Consider the following 19,943-nt stretch of genomic DNA (forward strand, 5'->3'; position numbering starts at 1 on the left):
GTGGCTTTAATGCACTAAAATGCACAGCACAGTCACATCTGCAGAATGCTGGTTGTGATTGTTAGTTCATGTAATTCTGAACAGAAATATTCATAGAAAGAAAAACAAACAGTTCTGCAATGGCCAAATTGATTACTCTGCTGATTACTCTGTGAATAGAATATTGCAACCAAAAAAATACTATACCTGAATGTAAATCAGTTCAAGTTTCAAAAATCAAAATCCATATTTCTTGGTCACACTTTCCTAAAATGATGATGAATCGTGCATAAGATTGACCTCAAAGTGTATTATTAGGCCACAGGAGAGTATTGCAGTGAATAGTGATGGTAATAATGACAACACGCTATGATAATGTTAATAACAACAACAGCAGTGTAAATGCATTCATTACATTCATGAGCACTTCCAGCAATAAGCAGTGAATAAATAAACCTAAAGCTTACTTTGTACGCAGGGCCTGTGCCACTTTTATATTGTTTTACATTTCCTCAGATACTGAAATTGCTTCAATATTATTTAAAGTTCACTGAACTTAATGGAAAAAAGGTTCTTAACTCAGTAACAGAGCAGAACTCACATGAAGTTTGCAAACTATTTAATGAGAATTATAATATTATGGGGACAGAAAAGGAATATGTTCAGAGTACTCATATAGTTTATTAACTTAAATGGTTTTATCTTCTTCCTTTTATGATTTATTTCCGAGTTTTACAATGTTGATACTGATTTGATATTGACCATATAGCGTTTCTGAGGAATTTTCAAGAACAAGGTTAATTAATATTTTCAATGCCAGCACTTTTTGATCTTTTAATTTTTTGAAAGATTTATTTGATTTACCTTTATATGGGCTAAATTTAAACAAACAAATTAACTTGAACGTTACAATTTGATTTGTTTGTTTAAATTCAGCCCATATAAATTGTTTAAAACTACTTACAGTGCTCAGCATATAAATACACCCTTCACAAATTTATCTTTTAAATTCATATTTATGTTAAAGAAAAATATTAAATACAAATTTTATTTTTATTTTATTTTATTTTTTATATCTTGCTTGGATTTAATTGTATTATCTTTAAATGTGTAAATATATTTGGTGACTAAAATATGATTTTATAAATAAATATATAAATATATTTATGTTTAATAAATAACGGGGTGTACTTAATTATGCTGAACACTGTACCTAAAATGTAGTACATCTTTTTTTTTTTTTTTTTTTTTTCCTGGGTAACTAAGTTTGGATTGAACATTGGGTTGCAACTTCTTACCATTCTCCATACAACATTATATAGGAATAATAAACCTTTGAGAATAATTTAATGTGTCTGGATTTGTTGATTTGTAATATGTAACTAATGTATTTCCTGCACACTTAAAGGTGCTGCATGTAAGTTTTGACTCTTCTAAAACATAAAAATACCATAATATGTTTGCGTATATTTAAGAAACATGCTAAGTAAACACTCTTGTTTATCTGAAAAACAGTGCTGAAGTCAGATATTCTGCTTTGAAAATGTGCATTATGTGCCGAAATATCTGTCTTTGTTTTAGTTTGTGCCTCCGACTGAAATGCGACCTTCGGTGGACAGTTGCAGACTCCAAAATGAGATGCAGATTCAGAGTTCCACATGAGGTGGTTATTAATTTGCAAATAATATAGATATTACGAGTGCAACATTAGATGAGCAGGTTACATTGAAACACTGTGTCATAACAGCATGCTACGTGATGAGATTTGCAGTGATAAATTGCCTGTTTGCACCCGAGGAAACACAACAGAAATTTAGATACAGCTATTCAGAAGCACGGAATAGTGCACTTAATCCACTCAAACAAAATGGTGAGGTTTACAATCTAATTATTACGTATTATATCACTTTAACGTCATTACATGCTGAATCACTTATATGTGTTTTCTTTCACTGAGTTCAATCTCAAATGTTATTTTTTTATTTTTATTTTTTTTCAAGATCTGAGGTAAATTGCTGCTGCTGTACGGCAATAAATGTCATGTAAAATGACATTTAAACTCACATTATGAGCATTTAACACTGAATAAAGCACATGAGGTGTACCTGAGGTAAACATTGTCAGTTTATCCTGTTGTTTAGCTGTGAGAAATAAAAGCTATTTCTAAAATAAAAATTTCAATTCCTTTTAATATGGAGAATATGCATTCTATCACGTGCTTTTATTTAGAACAACACTTAAATCAGCCTTAAATAAGCCTTTAGTTATGCTCACACTTCTGTTGATGTCATCAATCTAGCAACCCAATTTTGAACCAGACATGCAATAATTCTAACCCCAGGTGTCAAATTTACATACTGCACCTTTAATAATTATCCCAAAGAATTCTGAATAAAGTTTAAACACTGTTAAAACGTCACACCAAGGGACTTTAACCAAGTTTGATGTGAGAATGAACTGATTTAACCCACAAAATGTTTGCGTATTTAGGTTAAAAGAAAAGTGTGTCTCTCCATAAGAGCTTTTACTCTTCTGAAATATTTTTTTTCCACAAGCTGTTGGAACATGGCTGAGGGAATTTGCTCTCATTTAAACACATGAGTGAGGTCAGGCGTTAATGTAGGCCGATGAGCTCTGGCTCACAGTTCTACTTTATCCCAAAGGAGATCAGGTCTGGGGTTTGTGATGGCCAGGCAAGTTTGTCCTCAACAGACTCATTAAAGCTGAAGGACACTCTGTTAGATACTTTATTGTATTTTAACGGTAACTTACTGGCAGCACGGTTTCCAGCAAGTTACTGCAACCACTAGCCCATCTATGTTGATCCTGGAACAACATTCCAATCAGCCAATCAAAATTAAGGGATGTGTTTACTGTTTATGGCAAGTTTATTCTTACGGTTAGGTTTATGCACTTCTACATGATTGTTATCCAACTATTATTCCTCTCTGATTTTGAGAGTAATTTACAGTTATTGTTGGGTCAAGGGGTAGGGAATAGGTATGGATTACATTTTCGAACAAAAATGGTGTTCCAAGATCAACATAGATGTTAATTCAGGATCACATCGTATTCTGCAAGATCATGACGTGCTACGGCAACTTCTCCTTTACAGTAACTTACCTGTAAATGTGTTTTTCATCAGCAGGTCCCTACTGCAACTCTATTTTTTTACAGTAAAATAACCTTACTGTAACTTCTTTTATGTAACTTCTTTACAGTAAATACAGTATGGCCATTTTTACAGTAGTTTTACTGTAATGTATTTACACTAGCAGTACGCAATCTTTATTTTTAGTATTTACTATTAAATTTAATACATTTTATTAATGTTAAATTAAATTGTCTAATTTTTGTCTTATCAGTACTTAATTTGTTTGATTACAGTAGAATACGGCAAATTCCTAATATGCAGTAAGTTACTGTAAAAGTTTTAAAATGACCCACAATGCAGTGCATATTACAGTAGTGAACTGTAAACAACATATATAGTATTTTACTGGACATTTTTGCAGTAAATAACTAAAATTGATGCAAAGTCTAAGAGCGTACCCACCATTTCCTCGGATATATTGAATAAGGACATAAAGAAAGCATCTGTATTAGCTCTCTGATGCGCTCTTTATCATCTTTGTGTGGGCTTTATTGAGGAAAATATGCCTCACATGCTTATTTAGTTCCATGATAAAATGATTCATTTCTTGATTCTCTAAGAAATGTTTCTTATGTTATTGAACTTGATGAAAGCGGGTAGTGGTGTCATACTTTATCTCTTTCGCTGTTATGATAAAAGCTTGCTAATGACGATATCAAGTGAAGCCCGACATCGATTTCTTAATGGACCTGGCTAGTTTTATTCATAAGGGGAAAAAAATCCAGCATTAGTGTAATAAAAGTAAGTTGGAATCCAAGTATTCATTATAGCAATCAATAATAGGAGGAAGAGACATGGTAACAATGAAGAGCGTTCTGCACACTGGCACGCAGATTTATGTTTCTCATTTAACAACTCCACCATATTCAGGTGCTCCCATCAATTGTGCTTATCTGAAATAACCGAAGACGCAATTCATCTGAATGGAGCTGAAGTGGAAATAGATATTTGCCTTTTCATCGTCCTAGACAATGAAAAAGGTAAATCACATGACAACTTCATGGTTTGTTATTCTCCAGTTAAACAATCCCCAAGACATCTAGATTGGCTTGATGAAGGTAAGCTTTAGAGGGTTGACTGAAATATGATGTCTATTGTTTAGTGGCACTAGTTAATATCTTCGTGACATGCATGCTTTTGCATACATTATTCAACGAGCGCCTGAGCGTTATCCAGGGAAATGAAGAGATTCATATTAAGTGTACTCTATGTGTCTGCCGTATTATTCGGTTTCATCTCCCGTTCTTCATTTCATACAGATACAAATGACAGATACAGGTGCTTTAAGGACAGTAAGGCACTTCTGAAGAAAGATTTGACTTGCACTTCCAAGACTTACATTTATTTCAGCATATAGTGATAATGCAGGACAGGAACTTCAAAAAGTTTTAAGGTCTTCGTGTCCCTTTCGGAAGTTTTTGACAGCAGAAACCTGCCAAAGGGAATAGTTCATTATAAGGCATGAATATGAGTGTGAATGTGTGTAAAGTTTTCACAAAAAAAGTTTTTGAAAGATGTCTCTTTGTCATCTTGACTGCTTATCAAGAATTAAAACAAAAATATGGATACTTTTTTTTTTTTACATTTGACATACCTGTTTTTGTAATTTATTCCTGTAATGTCATAGCTGTACTTTGGTGTAACATTATGTTTTAAAAAATTATTGTGAATTTGGTGTTCATGAAACATTGGCCTTAAATAATAAATAATAATAAAATAATACTCACATAATAACCCACAACACAGAATATTCACACTCTTACCCTCAAGGCGGGAGGTATAGGAGTGTGAGATGCAGGACTGCCAGATTTAAAACTCCTTTTTTCCCCATCAGCTATCAGACTTTTAAACGAATATCCAGTGGACGTAAAGGACTAATGCTCAGTATCACACTATATTCTTCATCTCAGTTTGCACTATTAATGCATACAATTGCACTCAATCTGCTCCAGCCATTATATTGTTGTTTGCACATAAGCCAATTGCACTAGGCGCTTTTTGCATAGGCAACGTGGCGGCGCAGTAGGTAGTGCTGTCTTCTCACAGCAATAAGGTCGCTGGTTTGAGCCTCGCTGGGTAAGTTTGCGTTTCTGTGTAGAGTTTGTCCAAAGACATGCAGTATATAGGGGAATTGGGTATGCTAAATTGTCCGTAGTGTATAGCCCCTTTCACACATACAGACCTTTCCGGAAAATTACAATTTTCCAGAAAGGTTGCATGTGTGAACAGGTCCTTTTTGAAAATACCGGTAAGTTCGTTCTGGCTATTTTCCGGAAAGAGAAGTTGTAACATTACCGGTAATTTGCCGGAATGCTGCGCTGTGTGAATGCAGAAGGAAGATTGCCGGAAAGAGCGCGTGCACGTCTAGAACGTGCTGACGTGAAACGTCTGCTTTTGCCAATCAGAATAGTCAGACGCATTTACGTCCGCTCGGTTTATGAGAATAAATACCTTAGAATATTTTTCCAGACACATGTAGCTGCTAGAAATTAGTCAGACGTTTTTATGTTCATCTTAATGCCAACTGTGTAATTAATTATCGATAAGATGCTTATGATAAGCCGTTGTTTGTTTACCTTCAAGCTTTTTGTGCCCATGAAGCCCAAAAAAGTCCGTGCCTGTGTGAACAGCGCTTTTTTGAATATACCGGTAAGGTCGTTCCGGAAATTTTCCGAATATTTACCGGTATCACTGTGTGAAAGGGGCTTATGAGTGTGTACGGATGTTTCCCAGAGATGGGTTGCAGCTGGAAGGGCATCTGCTGCGTAAATCATATGCTGGATAAGTTGGTGGTTCATTCCGCTGTGGCGACCCCAGATTGATAAAGGGAAAAATGAATGAATGAACTTTTTGCATAATAAGCACAATTTTAAACAACTACTATACATTATTTACAGTACATCTGTCAACATTACTCCACAATCAGTATTATATAATATTTACATTCATAGATATTTATTTATATACATTTTATAGTTATACTTCCGTCACTTCAGCGTATGTGTATATATATGTGTATGTCGTGTATGTTATGTGTATGACTTTACTGGACTGCCAAGTAAGAATTTCATTGTACAGGGAAATGTGTTTTCTTACTGCGCACATGACAGTAAACAAATTGGACTGAATTGAATTGATCTGAATTGAATTTAAATTAATTCAATAGGAGCACATAGATAGTTAAAATGTGACATAGGCTCAATAGAAAAATGTGCCGAACTGTATGAAAAGTACACAAAAGTGGACCTGCTGTATGTATCACTGCAGTTTGCTGCTGGAATGAACAATAGTGGTGGTTAAGCACCAATTAATGTATTCTTTTTTTACACTTTGAAGAAGCATATTATCTTTTATTGACCTCACAACATCACTATAGTTCAGATTTTTATGTACATTTTTAACATTTGGCCCATGAATTTATTATGATTGAGATGGTAAATTTGCTTTGTAACTTACCTGGTACAGTGTTGGGCTACAGCAATATGGAACACTGTGGAAAAAAGTCACATTAAGTACACTATAAAAGACTCCAAAGGCTTCATATATATATACCACACACACACACACACACACACACACACACACACACACACACACACACACACGTATGTATGTATGTGTGTGTGTGTGTGGGTATATATATATACATATACATATATATATATATATATATATATATATATATATATATATATATATATATATATATATATATATATATATATATATATAATTTTGGGTTATGTTATTTATTATTATTTATTGTTATGCACATTGTTTATTTGCTTAATTTTAAAACAATGAGTTCACTCACATTTTTTTTTCAACTAATCACTTTCACAGTCTACTAATCACTTGTAAATAAATAACCTGGATTACATTATATTCTGCATCAGTCAGTCTGTAATCAACAACCTAATGCAATTTTTAAATAATCAACCCTGGACCTTCAATATTTTATTACTATTTATAAACAAAATAATCCTTCCTTACAAGTCATCCAAGGCCACTTTACTGCAGACATTTGAGCAGTCACAATACTCATTTCACTTCATTTCAAAGCCACATTTGCTTGCACAACCAGGTCACTTTGTGAAATCTTACAGCCGTGTCAAACTCTGTCGTGGAGACTAAATGGCTGACCTTCAACATTGTGACAACTCTTTGGCTGAAATGACAGAAACTGTGCAAACAATGAGCACCTATTCAGCGTTTCATAGATTGAATCTCTGTTGGGGATCGGTGGCCTCATTTCCGCACAGAACTGAAAGGTGCAGTTTACCGTAAGCTAAATGCAGACCAACACAACCCCAATACCAAACCTGTAATCAAAGCTGGTGATTTGAAACTGAAAAGCACATCAACGGCGCTTTGCTGGCCAAACTCGTGCTTTTAAATCAGTCTGTAAAAGCACGCGACAGATTTAAACGCGGTTAGCTTTCATTTCTGTAAACATTTATTTAGATATGCAAATGATTCTTTTCAACAAAGCATGTAACTGCTATGATGGAAACATAGCTTATAGGCAGTGGTGGGAAGTGCTGTGATGATTCTGTGCCACATGGTGTGCGAGTGTCCTGTAAGGAGCTGTGTCATCTCCTTCACTCCAGGCAGAAAGATAAAACAGCAGGGAAGATGATAGGCAAGACACAGTCAAACGTCTCTATTCTGAACATCAGCACTTCAAAGACTGATACGACTTAAAATTCAGCACCAGCTTTCTATACATGAAACCTCAGTGTTTTGGTGACTTTTTTCTGGTCTTTTTAACTGAAATATCACTCGTTTGGTCACATAAAAGTAAAATTTCGTCATCTTCTACTCATCCTTTTGTCATTCAAGTTTTTTTTTTTTTTTTTTTTAGGCATACAGTTGCTTTATGTGAAGAATTCAGTCATAAAAGAAGCCTGTTTTAAAAAGGCAGTTTTAAATGCTCCATTTTCGCTCTGTTAAAGTTTGGTATACCTTTGGTAATAAGACGCTTCCATTGATCCAATAACAAAAGTATTATGCTTAATACAGGTAAAAGAGAATTAAATTATGTATATATATATATATATATATATATATATATATATATATACAACAGTTCTGTCTGCACTGTAAAAAATGCAGGGTATAAATCTTAATGTCAATGTCCAACATTTAGCCAACTAATTCATGCATTAAAGCAGTAGTTCTCAAACTGGGGGTCGCAAACCACTGCAGGGGTTTGCGACCGTGGGTAGCAGAATAATTTCTAGGGTTCACAAGATTGATGTAAAAGTTGTGTAATTTTCAGTGATTAAAATTGATATTTTTAAGTATTACAAGTGAAAGCTACACATAAATATTTTCAGATTTTTTTAACAAATATTGCTGATTAGTGTTTAAAAAAAAGCGAATCGAACAATATAACTGCGCAATGACTTACTCGCTAGTCTCCACGAATCAACAACTCAATCTAAAACTAAAGCTAAAGTCACTCAGTAATTTCAAGCACTCTTGGGTGCCCCCTGGTGGCCACAGGGCTCTAAGCAGCGCTTGCTTCGCTTATGACTTGGGCCGGCTCTGTTATCACTACTGCATGCATCTGGATGTGAAAACCCCAAGTGCAGATAAATTTGTAATTCTTAAATCTAAAAATGCTGAGGAAACTGTAGACAGTTTGCCCAATTTATCAGAACTGTATACTTTGTCTAAGCATAAGAGCAAGACCCCATCAGATCAAAGTAGGAAATATCATAAATATCAGGACAAATTTATAATGTATGAATATGCTCTAATGTCAAGAGTACCCATAAAGGTAAGCCAAAATTAATTTAATGTGTGGTAAATATAGTTAGAATACTGATAAAAGCTTAAAATAAGTTATTTTTAATGTGTGTGCATGCTTTGGTAGTAAGGGGTCACGAGTTCTTGACAATATTATCTTCCACGGGGGTCGCTGGCTTTAAGTTTAAAATCCGCTGTATTAAAGCGTCACTGCGCAGGGTTCTCTTGCAGCTGCAGCGCCCCCTTGTGGTTGATAAGCACACAATCACCTGCTACTAAACTTGTTCTCTGTGGGCAGCACATCTCATTATTTGTTGACTAACTGGCAGACTCTTTGTTTGGAATTACACCAACCAGGTAAAATAGCCCATTTTACATTATAATGTGTTCCACAAATCACATGGTACACAGTTGTTGTTGGTTCTAGATCGTTTCTTTTCACAGTTAACGTTAGCTTTCGCTACGTTAACTCCACCTGTTAGGTTACGAAAACAACATGGTATTTAAACCTAAAATTCGGCATGAAACGGAGGTTAATATTTTTTTTCTGCTATCGTGGCATAGCTGCACACCGTTGAAACTGTTTCTGAAAGTATTAAAAATGTAGGATCGTTAGATGAGATTTGTTAAAATGGATAATGAGTTGTTACAGTTTGATCTCAGGTGTCAAGGATTATGTCCACAATAATCGTCGTTGTCATGAATTGGTGCAATATGTTTTCAGATTTGAATTTGCCTAGAACTAGTGCTTAATTTTACAGACAGATGTTTGATACTGTACAGTACAAATTGCATGTTGATTTCATCCTAACTCATACTGACATCCTGATCCAGAGAGATATATCCAGCTGCAGGCCCGCAGAACCACACACGTTTGAGGCACACACAATCTAGGCCTAGGACACACAATCTAGGCAAACCATATATGGTAACTAACTCTTTAGCATTATCGCCATCTATTGAATTTCACAAATATGGTTTCCCATTTCAGTCATTATTATTATTATTATATCGTAATGATCATTTTAACATCTCTGCAGTTTTTGAACTTAAATTATGTAAATAAAACTAATTGGTTAACGAAACTTATTTCCTATGGACTTTATTCATGTGTCCATATACACAAAGAAAACATAATAGACCGTCTAATTGTTGGATTAAGTGTAATAAACTAATTCAAGCTCCTAATATTATCATACTTGGTATAAAAAGCAAACAATAATATGTCACTTTAAAATAAATTAGCCTACTATAGTTAACCATTTAAACAATATATAAACTGATTATCTTAACTGATTATATTTATAAGTTTATATATAAACTACTATCTTTTACTAAACTGTCACTGTTAAAGCTGTTATATATATATATGTATGTATATAAATGTATATGTGTGTGTGTGTGTGTGTGTGTGTGTATATATATATATATATATATATATATATATATATATATATATATATATATATATATATATACACTTATGATTTTTTTTATTAATAGATAATTTGTTCCTATTTGTTTCCTATTACTGTAGTATTAAATTACTACAGTTTTAAATGTGGGAAATCATTAATTAAAAGGTTATTAGAAAATTAAGCTAATATATTAGTTTATAAACACTATTAAATCGCTTGAGTAAAATATTAATATAGTGTTATACATTTGTTACATGTAAAAAGATTTTTATTACATATAATGTATTATTGCCTATATTAACTTGCTATTATTTCCTTCATCATAAATTAATCCATTACATAAATTAAAACTGTCCAAACTGATTAAAAACTGTTCACTCTATTATATTGAATGGCGATTGGAAACAATGCTCCCCATTCGGCTGTCTCAATCGCAATATTTGTGAAATAAAGTAAAGTAAACACTATTGTTTATTGTGTACAATATTTATTAATCATATATATCAAAATATATCGATGATGATGTCCAAAAAGACGTTATAACTTTAACATCCGTCGTAATCATATATGGTTTGCCTAGATTGTGTGTCCTAGATTGTGTGTGCCTAAAACGTGTGTGGTTCTGCGGGCCTGCAGCTGGATATTATTGGATCCAGATCATCCAGATCGCGCTATTCTGCTCCCAGGATTTCTATAAAGAATTTTCATGGTTTCACTCACCTAATTGCATGCTGATTTCTGGCAACCGAACAGAGATCGGGTTCATAGCAGCAGAATCATCTTAGGTAAAAGTTATTCTGCAACTGATACAATTTTACTGCATTAAAATAAAATTACTGAGTGTTGGTTTAATATTATTTATTTACCTGAGCTAACTTGAACAATGAACTGTTGTAGGTATTTATTCATTAATATTAACAAATGTTCGGTTAAAAAGCGCATAACAATTTACTGTTAATTGTTAATACATAACTAACAACAAAATCCTATTGTAAAGTGCTGCCAAGCCTCACATTGGTTTTCTCACAGTAAGCTGTTGCCTACAAGAATCTTTTGGAGCTTTATTTCCAATAGTTTTAAAATCAAATTGAACCAGCCTTCACTCTAAAACAGATCTCTGCTTGAAAAGTGATGCACAGGCTATTTGCTCTGCTGATGATGTGCGCAGACTGGAGAGAATGAAACATTTCCCCTTCCTCTGTATCAATAACTATAACAAGACCTTTTCACAACAGACAGTCATCTCATTCTCAATTTTCAAAGGAGGTTTAGTTAAATTCCACATATACAGTTGAAGTCAGAATTATTACCCATCCTGAATTGTTAAGCCCCTCTGTATAGTTTTTTCTCTCCACAATTTCTGATTAACGGAGAGAAGATTTTTCAACACATTTCTAAACATCATAGTTTTAATAACTCATTTCTAATAACTGATTTATTTTATCTTTGCCAAGATGACAGTACATAATATTTGACAAGATATTTTCAAGACACCTGTATTCAGCTTGAAGAGCAATTGAAAGACTTTAGTTTGACTAGGCAAATTCTGGTAATTAGACAGGTTATTGTATAACGGGGGTTTGTTCGGAAAAAAAAATGCTTCAGGGGCCAGTATCAATACATTTGACCTCAAAATGTTTTTTTTTTTATTTTTTATTTATGCTGCTTTAATTCAAGCAGAAATGGAACAAATAAAAACTTTCTCCAGAAGAAATTTTTTTTATTGGTAATACTGTAAAAAAAATCTGTGCTCCGTTAAACATCATTTGGGAAATATTTAAAAAATGAAATAGAAAATCACAGGGTTAATAATTTTGACTTCAACAGTACATACATACACATATCCAAAATATTTTCATCTATAGTATGATCACCTCTTTGTAAATATATTTAGAAACATATTTAAAAGTCAAATCTGACACTTATAAAACAATTTACTAAGAAAAACTTCAAATACAATACAAATTGTGTAGTAATTTGTACGAACGAAATAGAAGCATTCCTTTTATTGTTTGATTAGTGATTTAATGTCATTGATAGTTGTTTAATTGCATTGATGCCTAGATAGTTTTAGAGTTTAATTAGTTTAATAGCTTTGTAATGTCATACATATCAAACTTCATTTCTGATAATAAAATAAGAAGACTGGCTAATATTAACTGACAGCTTTCTGGAATAATTACTTGAAACTCACTACTTATTCAGTTGAAGAATACATCTATGGGTCATGCCATTGTATAAATATAATTTTTAGAAAATTTATGAATAAATACATTCAAGCTTCACTATTTAAATAGTTTATTTCAATGCAACATTGCATTAATTTGTTTATTGAACATTAAGATTCATGATAAAAATACCCAAGACTTCAAGAAAACAGAAGCAATTGCACACATGAAATATATTGTATAGCACTTTTCCCATATCCAGAGGTAAGGTCTAGGATACAGCTGCGGAAATGCACAGTAATATAGCATCATTCTTTATGACACTGTATAACAATAATTAATATTTTTCAGTACTGTGATGATTGGATTTAGGGTAGACAATCATCACAGTAAGGGTACCCCTGTAGATGTTACAAAAATACAATTTATTGGGTAATTTAACAAATAACAAATATTTCTTGGCACAACTATTGTTTTTACGTTACTGTGACGGTTGGGTTTAGGGTTGGGCTAGGGGTAGACATTAATAAAATACATTTAATAGGAAATTAAATAAATATTACAAATAATTTTTTCGTTGACTTTTGGCTACAACCGTATATGATCTAGCACCAACCATATCCAGATGCATACAGAAGGTTCACTTTCCACTGAAGCAAAATCAACTAAAAAAATTTAATCAATCTGACACACCCAAACTTATTGTAAATAATACTTTTTTTTATGTGAAACCTTCATCTGTGACACACTTGTCTTATATATTTTTTAAAAGCATAATTTTAAACAAAGCACTTTTATTAGTGAGAGATTTTGTATGAGTTTTTGTCGAATGTTGTTTTGTCGGTTTGCTTTTGATGCAGATTTGTCTGATGCCTTCAAGCCTGTTGCCTTTTTTGTTTGTTGCCTTCTTGTCTGATGTTGTTTTTTTGATGACATTTTTCTAAAGCAGTTAATTGACTTAGTTTTTTGTATGCTGAAATGTTATTCTATGCCATTTGAATTTTGCAACTATTTTGTTTTGTATGGTGCCTTTAGTCTGATGCGGTTTGGTGCTTTTTTGTTTGATGTTATTTTATCTGTTGGCCTTTAAAATAAACGGATACTTAACCAAACTGTATATGCTCATTTTAGACCTAATTAGTTAAAACACGGCAAGAAGACAGAGGTTTTTGCATATTTTTATGTGCATGTGTTTTAGGTCTGGATGATTAATCGAAAAGTAATTGACATTCAGAACCTGTAATCGATCTATCCTACTTTTCCTAATCATACTTCTGATTGGAAGCTGTGCCAGAGATGCCTTGAGACTGCATATTTTCCATTACATTACAATTTTTGTTTACATTCAAATATTTGTTTACAGAAGATGCGAGAAATGCACTGTTTAAAATATTCTTTACAGGATATTCAAGAGAATTTTATTTAGAAGAGATGCTGTTAATTTCTACTTTTAATATAAAAAACATTGAAAATTATTTATTTTGTTTCCAAAAGTGCAAGCTTTTCGCTGTTTTATAAGAAAAGTTCATTTTAGGCGATGTGTTTTTTAATTTCAGCTGTTCAATGTTGATGTTCAATATATAATCATATATAGTAGTTAGTGTGTGTTTCCTTCAATTATAAGTAACTAATGCACCCTTCATTCAGAAATCTCTCACTTGTATTATGTGAGCATATTTACTGTACAAAAGCTGTCAGTAAACTATGAGTAAAAAAAAACAAAAACAAATAAATAAAATAATCATTCATTAATCGTAATTGAGTTAAAATTTAAATTTAATTGAGATTTTGATTTTACGACACATCGTCCAGCCCTAATGTATCTGTTTAAACACAAACTGAAATCCCCAAGTGTCCACTTTTGCTTGGCCTCAAATCATAAGTCACACAGAAAACAGCATCTCTTTATCATTTTGGAGCTTGTCCCAAATGTCATGTTCCGTTACATGATTTGACTGATTTGGAGGTTGCAAACATTAGGAAGGGTCACGGCACAGCTTCAATGGAAAGGGGATGAAATGCAGCATATCATTATCATATCATTGTGCTTTCAAGCCAAAAAAAAAAAATCTTTAAAATAATCCTTTTGCACAGTTCTTGGCATTATATAACATTCGGTAGAAAGGGTGGTTCATGAGTACTATAATTATAGAGGAAGATCAGCCAGATATTAGCTAATGTTTTGTATACTGCCACCTGCTTTGTGGAGGTGAATGTAGCAAACATAAATTACACACAGTATTTTTTTAAAGGAAGATAGAAAAACAACAACAAGAGAAATATGGGAAAATATTTAAACGGGATGATGGTGAGATAGAATGGTCAAATATACGGGCAGAATTGACAGGTAGGATCTAATACTGTTTGTTTTGGTGGCTTTTGTCTGATGATGTTTTATTCTGGGTCATTTTGTCTGATGCCATTTAATTCGGTGGTACTTTGTATAATCTTTGATGTCCGAGGCCGATTTGTCTGATATCTGCTTGTCTGATGCCATGTCATCCGACGTCATTTTGCCTGATACCATTTAGTCTAATGCATACTTGTAAAAGACAATACTCTTCTTGTTTTTTCAGAGACCCAAAAGCTTTTACTTTGAGGCACAATGCTAGTTAATCAGTTAAAATATTATTACTGTTATGCACAATATATCGGTGGCCATATCATTATGAGCCGATACATGCTATTTTTAAAGTTATCGTTATCGGTTCGATGCCAAAATTAGGCCAATATCTTCAAGATGATAAGTTATGTAATTGTACAGAATTTCCTGCGTCGCACATGCGTGGGCAGAAATTGTTCAGACTTGTCAGCTTTCCTTACATTGTTTATTCCATCAAAGTCCATCCTTTCTTCATGTGGTATTGCTGTGCGCTAATAACTCAGTAAATAAGTACATTTCTTATCATTGTTGATATGTTTGAGAGCGTGTCATTGAGTATTTTGCTTTAAATCACCTCAGGAAAAATATTACATGTGTAAACATAATAACAGTGATGCATAAGTGCTAAACTCATTGGGTTCTTTGTAAACTAATATGATTATTTGTTATTATCAACGCATAGACTACCATGTGTTGTTCGTGTAAGATTGTGTTCAGTTTAATTGACATATTCATATCGATTATAACGAGCGCACGTGAGGGCTATTACCACGCACACCCATACACGCACACGCACGCACGCACGCACACACACACACACACACACACACACACACACACACACACACACACACACACATACATATCTAATCTGACAGTCTTCACAGCTGCAGGGGTAGAGGTGTGCCATGCAGTCACTGAATCCAGCATTGGGGTTCTCAACTCACCTCCACAGTCTGTCTTTATGTTCTGCACTGTGTTTGTCATAAAGTCATCTGTGCTCAATGTTCAGGTGTTGTATCATAATCTGACTCCGCTTTGTGTGTGCGTGGCATGCTGAACAGCGGCTGCAGTTTGAAACTCACAGCGTTTGAGTATTGTCTGATTGACAAGCAGCACCTACATGTATTCAAAAGAATCTAAAACGCAAAATATGATGAAATTATGCCAAATTTTCTAAAGTAAAACTATATGTATTTAGATTTTCGCCTGTACAGTGGCTCTGAACACTCTCAAAATGCTTTTTTGGACATTACATATGTACATTACTGTAACATGTTTTATTCAAGCACATTTGAGCTAGTTTCAGTCCTTAGCTCTTACATTTTTACTTTATTTAAAATATTTTACCCTAACTTGTTTGTTAATTAAATCCCATTTTGTTATTTAACCTATTATTTTTATGTAACAGTGGAGTTGCATGTTAATTTTCTATGCAAAGAAAAGAAAATTATTTATTTTTGGCATGCTATAAAATCATGAATATCTACATACTGTAATCACCTTGCAGTTTTGAAATTATATTATTTTGTTGTTGTTTTGAGTAGGCTATTCAGTTCATAAGATCCATTTAAACTTTTATTAAGTTTTAAAAATAAAATAAGTTGTTCACTGTAGAAAAAAAGATGATCAATTATTTATATTTATCGGCTATAGTATATCGGCTATCGACCTCCAAATCTTAAGAGTTATCGGTTATTGATATCGAGCCAAAAATCCATATTGGTGCATCCTTAACTGCAAGATCTGCTCAGGACATCCCTAGTATTTTTTTTTTCCCAGCACTGGTATCCATAATGAAAACCCTAATCTAAAACTCATTTGAGTCCTCCAATATAACTCTAGCTCAGAAGCAGAGAATTTTCATTCTGATATTCGAGATAAATTGGATTTAAAATTAAGCCTTTTTTTGCCACTTCATTCTTTACTAATACAGCAAGACAGCAGCGACTTTAAGGGGGACCATTATTAATCTTAGGCAATACTGGACACACTGTATGTGCCTGTGTCACTGATTAGCAAACTCATCTGTCTTTCCCCTGTCTGTGGCTTCACCTCCCACTGAATTTGATGGATCTCCCTCTTCTCCAGCAGTCCGGTGGAGCAGAATAGTCAGCGTGAGTCCACCGTGTGCGGCCCAGATGGGAGAGGTGGAAACAGTCACCTTAGACTCGCAGCTTTAAAAGCAGACTGGGGGCTTTACTTTCAGCACTTCAAATGATGGACATTTTGACTGAAACGCCTGCAGTAGTCCTAGAAAAAGGGAAATGGAGCGAAAAATGATCTTGAAACCCCATTAAAATAAACGTTTGTTTACATTTGTACTGCATTGCAAAGTCAAAGCTATAATTTTAGCAAATTATGTTCTGCAAATGTGCAGTTTATCTGCCAAAATGACAATTAGCAAATAGTATTCACTTGAAATCTTAATTCGCCTCTGAAGCTTCAGAACAGTTTGGAAAAATCACTATTTGCTCAAAGGACAAAAGACAAATCTGAAAATGAATTATTTCTTGTGAAACAAGCAGACAATGTCATAATTTATTCATGAACAATGACAATGAAGCCGTGCTGCCGCATGAATAATTGTGGAGCGATTCGCAAATATCTTGAATTACGAGCAAAAAACTTTCACTAATGACAAATTACAGATGCACGCTGTTGCTGGCAAACAGAAAAGACTGTCATAATCCAGCTCGCAGTTTGACAACAGTAGAAAAAAAACACATGAAAGGGAGGTGGATTCAAAGGACTCCTGCTGGTTTCCAAGTTCAAGCTGAGGATGAGTGATTTGAGCTCCCATCAGCAGAGACCCGAGCACACTGAGGGAAAATGCTAACCGTGTAGAACAGCAGCTTTCCCTGCTCATCTGACTCAACTCATCCTTGTCAAGGTGAAATGGCTGTTTGCAGTTGAAAAAAAATAAAAGGAATGGGAGAACGGCGAAAAGCCTGAAGGGGCTCTGACTGCTGTTCTGCTCTGACAGTCAACGAATGTTCTCCGTCAAGCTAATGGGGATGCCAGCGTGGGTTTAGACGAGAGCAATTAGTCCCTGTTAACATGATCAAACAAACAAGGTAAACACAGAGGGATCCGTTTGACTTAGACCAATGCAAAAGTCACACTACATAACTTCAAAATGTAAATCGGTTATGTTATCCACACCTTCATAAGCTTTTTGCCAATAAATAGAATGCACTGATGGGTTGGGGTGGGTTATGTTGTACATTACCTGTCAAAAGATGTATTTAGAATAAGCCAAAACAACACAACACAAATCTTGAGGTTTTTTTGGGACAACTTAATTGTTTTATGTTTAATCCACTTAAATTTGTAAAAACTATTAAGTTAAATTAAAAGTGCAATAGGTGATCTGCCAAAATGCTATTCATTAGCATACTGTATTTGAAACACAGCACCCTCCCCTGCCATCCAAAGCCACACCTTCTGATCTCACAAACGTGCAACTTATAGATGACAGTAGACAACCCACTAGATCATGTCATTTGCCAGTTTGAAATCGTTATAGTACTTTATAATATTACAATTCTGAAAGAAGAACTGCATTATATCTAGCACGTTTTCAGTTGAATTATGAAATTGTCATAATGTGCAATATTTCATGCATGCAAGGATTGCTGCTCTCACCATCTCACACGTTTTGTCCTAAAACTACTGTATGCTTGGTGGTTGGCTGGCGGCGTGCAGGAATTACACTTATTACTAAGCCATACTGACATGTTATTTCAGACTGAATATTCAAAGTAGCATAGGAAACAATATAGGGAGCAAATCACAGGTTACCATTGTTCAAAAATGAACCAATGTGAATATAAAATCTACTTCGCCTCTGTAAAGCGGGTTAGGTGGAATAGCACTATATACTGATGTTTTGTTGTTAAACTAAATAAAAATATACATTATCTGTGCTGTAAAAGGTTCCTTATGAAATTAAATATAGTCACATTAATCTTTCACCGGAAGATTTCAGTGGCTGAACAACACGTCTGTGCATATTTGCATGTCTAAAATACTTTTAAAACATAACATTACCTGTCTAAAAGAAATACTTCTTCAGCCATGGTGTCATTCTTCCTTCAGCGTGCAAAAGTAACTCCAAAATTGATTAAGGATTTTAAAAAGTTTCAAAAGTTCACACTTAGCTGATGATTGATTATAAAGCTGTCCTGGGAGAGAGCCCTGAGCTCATAAGATCCTTGAGCCCAGGGATCCCTCCCGTTTGCAAGGCGAGGGGGGAGTTTGAGCTCAGGTAGATCTCGAGAACTCCCCTGCTCCAGTAACTAGTGAACAGATAGTGATTGCTCTTAAGAGATAACTATTTACTAGGAGCATGCCTATATTGCTCATTTGGAATAGTCAATTAACTTAAGTTGCATGTTTTTGGATGGTGGTTGGAAACCGGGAAACTCGAAGGAAACTCTGCACAGAAACGTCGGCTGGCTTGGTAAGCACTAGAACCTGTGACATTCTTGCTGTGAGGCAACAGTACTAACCACTGGGCCACCGTGCCACCCATCTAAAGAGAAGGAGTAGGGGTGGAAGGGGGGATTCTTCAAAACGAAGATGGTTGTCATATGGAATTTTGGGTATTTATAGTGGTTTAGGAATCGTCTGATTGGTGAATCATGAATTGAATAATGCGGAACCAGCTGCAAGCAATCATAAGCACGTGATCCTCTCAAGATTAGGTTATAAATAAACTTCACTTTGATTCAGCATTTGTTTTTACCACTGTCACTCTTTCGCACACGGGCTCGTGCAAACGATAGATCTGCATGAACGGTTACACAGATGTACAAATCTACATATGTTGACAGACAGTTATGCTACTTATCAGAATTATGGGAATTGTCGGTCAGAAAAATTTTAATTGGATGAACATATTTTAGTCTTATGACTTAACCAAAGTTTAAAGTTTAAAAGTTTAAAAAAAGACTTACAACCAGCACAAAAAAAAGTTTCTGAATACAATTATGTTCTGTAATTCCTTTATGTTTTCCAAAATGTTGACATTTTTTTTTACAGTTAAAAGTTATGGTATGTTTCCACTGCAGCGTAAAAAATCT

The sequence above is a fragment of the Danio rerio genome, chromosome 9, assembly GCF_052040795.2.
Source record: "Danio rerio strain M-AB ecotype USA chromosome 9, GRCz13ab, whole genome shotgun sequence".
Classification (NCBI taxonomy): Eukaryota; Metazoa; Chordata; class Actinopteri; order Cypriniformes; family Danionidae; genus Danio; species Danio rerio.